General features: G+C 46.5%; 1 protein-coding gene across 2 annotated transcripts in view; it reads right to left on the reverse strand.

Annotated features, from left to right (window-relative positions):
• Positions 1 to 5,904, reverse strand: part of TAFA4 (TAFA chemokine like family member 4) — a 97,379-nt gene extending 91,475 nt beyond the window's left edge. For both annotated transcript variants that reach the window (XM_054179711.1, XM_054179782.1), the window contains exon 1: positions 5,629 to 5,904. The gene's annotated coding sequence lies outside the window, so the exon portion shown is untranslated. The remainder of the gene's footprint in view (positions 1 to 5,628) is intronic.
• Between the last annotated feature and the right edge of the window lie 2,077 nt (positions 5,905 to 7,981).

Below are 7,981 nucleotides of genomic sequence, written 5' to 3' on the forward strand. Positions count from 1 at the left end.
GGGAGATTGCAAGGAAACCAGCAAGGAGTGCAGGCTTCCTGAATGCCCAGCAAAGGGACCCGCACCAGAAACTGTAGCTTCTCCATTTCCTTTTCAGGATTATAAGGGGGGAAAAAAGTCCCCCAAATCAATTTAAACAGGTCCTATTAACCTCCTGCCTTGTGTCCAAAAGCATACTTCCACTGAAGACTTCAAGCACATCTGTTTAATAGTTTAAACTAAACATGAAGTTTCATTGAGGAGTGTAAGTTAAATGAATTTTGCTAGGAAATTGTAACATGGATGCATTATATTCATTCCTGAAATAAGGCATTTCTCTTCCTGCCCCCAACATTATTAGCATGTTACAGTGGCTTAAATTAAAAAAAGAAACATTTATTTTATCACCCTGATATCAGCTTGCTGCAATATAACATTTCTGAAACAGGAAAATATCACAGCTTAGCATCATAAATTCAACACTGCAACAAGATAAATCCTTCCTATTAATGTAAACCGCTGCACTTCACAATATATCTGCATCTGCAACGCACTTCTGCTTGCTGGTTGGACTATCATAAACACACATAATTCTCACTGAATAATGGAAACAGCAAAGAGATCCAAGGGTTACTACGTTCTCTAGACTAAAACAGCCACAGCCTGGTCCCTCACAGGGATTCGTGCGTGCAGGGATGTTCCTGCTTGTCGACGACAACATAAAACACCAGCATCACCAGAACCAGAACCTAGATAACACAGCAAATGACATCAAAGTATAGTCACTCCTTAATCACACATGCCCAGAGTGGATGCTGGAAGCTTTATTAACTTACAATATATATAGATAAATCCCAGTGATGCATACATGCAAAGCTGGGTGCCCTATCAATTAGGGATCTCCAGATCTCTCACTGAATACCTGAGGTGACACTGAAATGACTCAGAAAAAGAAAAGAAGCTCATTAAAATTTGTTAGAAAGAAAAATCACTACGTGTTCAGCGCTGCTTACAACCACCAAATTTCCTCCCTTCCCCTTTGCACTGAGATTAACTCTCTAAAACTTGTGCCAAGTGGGAATTGGGCACCCAGTTTAGGAAATGTAAACACATTAATCAACAACCTGAATTATGCAAATATGAACCTGAGATTTGCAGTTTGCTTTTAAAAGCTAAAAAGGCTCCCATTAACTGGCTTATCTGTGCCCAGGCTTTACTGAAATGCTTCTGGTTTAGTTAGCAGTCTCTTGCAGGCAAGAGAAAAGCCTACAAATGCCTTAAGGGATAAAACATCAGAGTCCTGCTCTCTTCTTCTAAAGGGTTAGATGCTTCCAGAACCAGCAAGTCCAGGCTGACCCCAGTTACATCATGTCCTTCAGTTCATAAGGATGTAAGGCATGACAGTCGTGCATTGCAAGTGCCTGGCTGGAGAACAGAAAGGGGCAAGAGCTCAGTATGGCTGGCTGGGGACTAAATCCTTTAAGCAGACTTTTGCCATCATGTAACACCAAGGCTGGGATTGCTGCCCCTTAATATATTTATCTCTGCTTGCTCTATCTCACAGCACTTGTAACACAAACGTTGCTTCAAAGGAAGAAGGGAGAAAACTTGTACTGGTGCTGTGCAGAGGGAAATACCCTCCGAGGAGAAAGGCTTGACCCCACCAGAGTTTTTATTCCACAGATGTTCCCTGCATAGTGTAACTGAAATTGAAACACAACAGAAGAGGCAATAAAAAACAACAGGTCACTTTTTGAGTCACTGAGATACCTGATACTACTTTCCTTCATTTGAGATTTACTCCAGCATAGTTGTAGCAAGTCGGAGAAAATCAGCCTTGCAGCTCACACAGCCTTTCCAAAATAATTGCTGGAAAATATAAAATAAAGCAAAACTGGTGAAATCCTCAGTCCTTTGTTCCTCCTTATAAGCCTCTTTAGAATAGCAAAGAGGCTTCAGTGACACAGACCAACTGCAATCCCCACAGCTCACGAGTATTCAGGATGCTTCGCCACTGCAAAGCGGCTCACATCCACTGCCTAACCTCAGGTGAAAGTGTGCTGTGATCTTCTGATCTGCAGGGTTGGCACCAGCTTCAAAACAACTGCTTGCATGATGGGTATCAGATTTTTCAAAAGGAAAAGAGATGCTGAGGGAGTTCTCCTCCTAGACCTTGAGAGGGAGCAAGGAGTCCCAGGGCCATAAACCGCGACAGCGATACAAGGCAAACCCAATACCTTGGATTAAAAGTGTGTGTATAAATATATAGGAGAGTTCTTTATTCTGAATATGCTTCCAGAATCCAGGGCAAAACTGTTTGCTCAAGACTTTCCTCAGGAAACTGGAATGAGGCTTAGCACTCCAAGGTACCTCACTGCTCCATATTCATATCGATAGTGAGTTAAAAGGCATTTTTCACAGTGTATTATTAAAGATTGATCTCCTAAACAAAACAAATTCTTGCACCCACAAACTGAAATACAGCTCTAGATTAAGAGCTTTATTTTTCACGGGACACAGAGCAAGGTGGCATTGCAAGAACCAAATTTCAAGAATTCAGATGAAACTTGAATCTGACAGCTAGCTACTTTCCATCAAATAATATTTTGCTGTTTACCTCTTAAGTGTACGTTTTCTTTTAACACTTGAGGTGTATTGGCCAAGTTTTGCTCTTTTCACTCCAAGCCCAGTTCTTAACTGGGCAGCTTGCCTGAGAGAGGACAGCAGGTGTTGGCCTTAGATTAATAAAAGATTGGCACAGGGAGACCAGGAGCTGCTCCACGCAAGTACCACCAACCGGTTGCCAATTCAGGTCTGATCCAGAGCAGTCACATCTGGATGGCAATACCAGGTTAACACCTGCACAGATGACCAGGAGAATGAGTGGATTTAATCTAGTTCTTAGGAATTTATAGAAATCTCAGTGAAGCCACCAGGAATCTTTTCATGCAGTTTATAACATATCCCAGAATTCCAGAGCTGGAGCAGCCTTGGAGGCAGCTGAGCAGAGAGTCCGTGGAATAAGTGGCACGGACCCAGACTATCTCTGCACCCTGGCAAGGCAGAAAGCACTTCAACATTGGCCTGAAAGCTACTATGAAGCCTCTTACATTATTTTGCCAGTGGTTTTTTTCTTCAATAATTAGGAGCTTTTAGCCGTTAGAATACATCAAACCTTTACTTTCTGTGAGCACTGGAGTCACTCAGAAAAACAATGGCAAACACCAATGCAAAACTAGAAGGCAAAAGGGGAAAAAAATTGCTACAGCATCATCTAAACATAAGATAGTAAGTAATAGCATTTAAAAAAAAAAAAAAATCTATTTCACACAGATGAAAATCATTATGGTTCTCTAGGGACCTTCCCTCTCTCTCTCTGCAGTAACCCGTGTCATTTCCTAGCTAGTAAAAATGTGCCACAGGATATCAAAAGATGGCAATGTTCTTCTAATTTTAATATTCCTCTAATCCAATAATGGCTTGTTTACTGCTTTCTAATTTAAAGGTAATTCATTAGATGTATCCTGTCACGTCTTATTGGCACCGAAGGCATAAAGAATCATAACACACCTCTGAGGCATCTCAGTTGTGCTGCTCATATTCTGTGTGGTTCCCCCCAAAGCCGGGGGGCTCTCGATGCAGCGCAGCTGATAAAGGGGTGCCTCTGTGTGTGTGTGCACAAAAATTACAAGCAAAAGTATTGGAAAAAAAAAACTTCAGGGATGAGTTCTGGACCCTGAAATTTGCATTCAACACGAAGAACTGAAATAAACAGAAAATACTTAAGCTGTATGAGTGGTGTACAAGTGCAAATATTTGATAGGGACACAAAGGGTCTCGCACAGCCTGTGGGGAAGCCCCCAGCTGACCTGCCAGGGACTTGAGTGAGTCTGCTGCAGAACGATGAAGGTTAAGGAGACATTAGACAGAAGGAGCAGCCTGAACTCAGAAATGCACATTTCAAGAGCCAGACTGTGCTTAGCAACATCTGTTGTGATTCTGCAAAAGCCACCCAAGACAGCCGAGTTTTTGAGTAAGCCTCCAGCAATGTAACAGGAACTGAGGCCAAGGGCTTCAAACCTGCTAGACCTTGGCAGCACAGAAGCACTGAGGTCCTGAGGTGAAGGCAGGAGCACAGCAGGAGCCATTAGCACAGTGGGGAACACACGGTTTTCTGCCTCACCAGCCACAGCAGCATCCACCTGGCTGCACAGTTTCCCTCCTTGCTTTCCTGACAAGGTCTGTGCCCACCTCCACATGAGCACTCTGTTCCAAGCAATAAGACAAAGGAGACAATTTACTACAGGTAAATCCACTGTGTGCTACAACACATTGTTCCAGCAGCTTTCCTGCCACAAGGGCTGAGAACTCTTTGACTGTTTATATGCTGTCAGCAACCAGCTCAGTCACATCACCTCTATCTATACTAGGGAACTAATGTGCCCATGTTCAATAATCTCTTCCCAAGAAGCAAAACCTTTGATCAAGCAGAGGAACCACACACAGTGGCTAGTTAATGAGCCATGCCTAGCTCAGAGGAGGGCACAACACTGAAGATCGTAATGAAACCAGGCTTGGAAACCACCCCATTTGTCCAAACTCACATTATTCCTTTGGAGCACAGCAGGATCACCACATCAGTTTGGAAGACAGTTTGGGTCAGTACTTGTCCAAAACCATCACCTCATTGGCTGTTGATGATGTCATGCCCATGCATTAATCCCCAGTGACTGCAGGTTTAACATCGTGCACATCACCACATCATCTATGCAATGGCAACAAACCTGAGTCTTAGAGGAAATTACTGGAGCAAAGAATAAAGCAACTTGTTGAAACAAGGGGAAGTCACATCTCTTAAGTGGAGGAAATAATCCTATTTCCAGCTTGGTTTTGGCTCTTCTCTTTTTTGTCAAAGTGAAGTTGGTGGGGTCAGGAAACACCACACACCTTGCTGAATTGAATGGGTATTGTCATGGCTCTGTTTTAAATAAAGTCAGCTTTCAAGATCTGCCACTCAAAAAGGCAAAAGTCACAGAGGTAAGGAAACCATCTAGTATGGGAAAGAAAAGTATTTGGGGAGCTATAAAACGACTAACTGAGATTAAAAATATTTTTTAAAGTAATCTGCAGAGCAATCTTGTCCATTTGCCAGTGACAGAATAGCTGTGACAGTAAATGAATCGTGCACACACACCTACAAGGATATATTTCATTACAATAAGAATACTTGAAGTGTTAGGGACAGACACACAGTCACACTTCCAGTGCCAGAGCTAGCCCAGCCTGCAGGGTTGGCTAAGGACGCACTTAAAAGCCCAAATTATCCCAAATGCTTGCCGGCAAATGGGGGGCTGCCCTGTGCCGGGCTGCGCAAGGGGACCCTGCTGCCCCCCCACCTCCCACCCCCGCCCCGGACCCCGCTGGCCACTCCGGGCACCGATAAAGCACTATTACTCACCGCGCTTCCGTTAACTGCCCTCTTAAACACAAGTTACATCGCCGATCAAGCTTCTCCCAGGACGGCTGCAGCATCTCTACGCTGGACCACAACCTGCGCCCCCAGCCCGCCCGGGACGCGCAGCGCAGAGCCCCAGTCCGGCAGCCAGAGGGGATCGCCGGCCCCAGCTCTGATCCCCGGGTGCCGCTTACCTGGCCGCCGTCTCGTCCGAGGAGAGGCTGCTCTGGAGCCCGCCGCAGGCAGGAGAGGAAATCATCCAGGGCAGAGCAGGGAAGGAGCGCACCCGGCTTTAAGCTGCCAAGAGGATGCTCCGCACAGGCTCCCGCACGCAGCGGTTCATCACCCAAAGTGGCTTTGGAGCTCCCCTCCCGCTCCTCTTCGTCAGAGGCAGTGCGGGGGAGGAAGCACAGTGCTACGGCTTTCCCCTCTCTCCCACCTCCGCGGGGCTCCCCGCTCCCTCCCGTCACTCCCCCGCCCCAGCCCCCGACCCCACCGTGCACGGCAAGAGCTGTGTGGGCAAAGTGTTCCCTGCTCCCTCCGCTCCGGGGAGCGAGATGCTGCCGGGGTATTGTGCTGCCTTCCGGAGGCTGAGCCCTGCTCAGCCCGGGCTTTTAACTGCCTGACAGAGCCCTGACCTTATTTTAGCATGCGAGCGGGCACTGCTCAGCCAAGAGAAGAGAAACGAGACGTTTCTGCAGCTCTCAGCCGGGCCGGAGTTCGCAGCATCTTTTAGAGAGACCCGCAACTTGAGAAGGGTGCACAGGGTCAGGGCCGCCACCTCCCCCTGCCTCTGATCGCCTGTCTGATCACTGACACCACCGTCCTACGGGTTATCAATAAATTAGCACCTTCAAAAATTTAGTTTAAGTGGAAAAAAGTGACAGATGATGTTTCACTGGCTACAAAGCCCGAGTCGCTTTGACAGGCTTTCCAGCAGCTACTGGGCAACGGATTCTGTTTCTTTCTCTGCCACTGGCTGCCTGCACAACCTTTGTCACCTCACTTTGCACCCTCAGAGTGCTCCTGTAGCTCTGATCCTTGCTTGAACAGTGGTGTCCAAATCTGTACTTCAGTGGGAGTCGGACATTTAAATATCCATCAATATTAGTCTCAGTCTGTGAGAGAGGGCAATGTCTCACCGTAAGTGACCACAATGCTCAGTGCAACAGTAGGCTGATCTTGGCTATGCTCCCTAAATGCTGTTATGATGTAAATCACCATTACCCTGGGCAAACATTCCTTAAATTGGAAGAATCACTGAAAATATCCCTTATGGAGCAGGTCAGGCTACTTTTATCACAGGAAATCCCTCCTCAGTCACTGATGTGGAATGGCATAGTGCCTGTCAAGTTGTCCATGTGCAGCTTCTCTAGTGCACATGTACAAAAGGGGGGGGGGAGGGGAGGGAATCTCAGTAGCTTTTACACCACGAGTCATTGTAAATTAATAATGGAGCACAGACTCTCACAACTTGGATAAATTCATTTAGCTTGAAAAAAAGGGTCCAAACCCCCAGCTCTCCCTTAGCACAATGCAGCTTTGCTGAGGGGACAGGAGAAGAGGCCTAGAAGGGAAGGAGCTCCAAGCTTGTACAAAGGATTGTGAGAAGCAGATCTGGGGGAAAGGGAGAGAACAGAATGTACTGGTAGGGAAGGGAAATATGTAGAGGTCAGGAAACAAATCAGCTGGGAATAGGTCTGGTCTTGCTGCCTGGGCAACAATTTGTTGAAAGCAGGCTAGCCAGGACATCAGGAAGGGATTAGGTAGGATCACCATCCCCTGATAAGTGTGGACAGAGCAGTTTGCCTGCCATAGGTGATCTTACAGCTGGGCTACTGAGCTGTAGGAGACAGGAGCTTGCTGCTCTCCCTGACCTGGTGCTATCCTGGGCTCACCTTTCCTTCCCCAGACACCTCTGTCTCAGGGCCTCTCTTAGATTCAGTTTTCCCATCCATACAATGGAGACACCCACATTTCTTGTGCAGGGCTGCTGTCAAAATGAATTAAGTGATGTCCAAAGAGTACTTTGAAATGCAGATATTATGCTTGCTAGTTTTAATGCCTCCAAAGCGGTCTCTAGATATCTCTAAATCCTCAAGATATCCCTGATCAATTCCTGTTTTACTGATGAGGAAGCTGAGCAGAGGGACAGATGCTTTAGTCCATCTCTTTTATGTTGGGTTCTGTGGGTCCTCCTGACCTTGCCAGGGCTCAGGCTTCCCTTTGCTGGCCAACAGTGATCGAGTCCCATCCAAGACCACATTTTGCTGATGGCAGAGAGCAAGCATCATACATTGCAGTGTCTCCACCTGATTACTAACCCCCTGTAAAGCTATTTCCTTTGATGAGTGAATGCCTAGGTTTGAGCTCCCATCCCCTCCCACAAGCTGGTGTTACACACACATTTCTGGGATCTGCTATGCACTGCAGGGCATGGTGAGGCTGCACTAAACACACCCCCCACACCACACCCATATTTTCCTTGCCTGTGTAGGTGTATTGTGAAGGAGCAGGACACAGGAGCTTCTAGTCCCCAGGCCTGTG

The sequence above is a fragment of the Dryobates pubescens genome, chromosome 1 (assembly GCF_014839835.1).
Source record: "Dryobates pubescens isolate bDryPub1 chromosome 1, bDryPub1.pri, whole genome shotgun sequence".
NCBI classification, from domain to species: Eukaryota; Metazoa; Chordata; class Aves; order Piciformes; family Picidae; genus Dryobates; species Dryobates pubescens.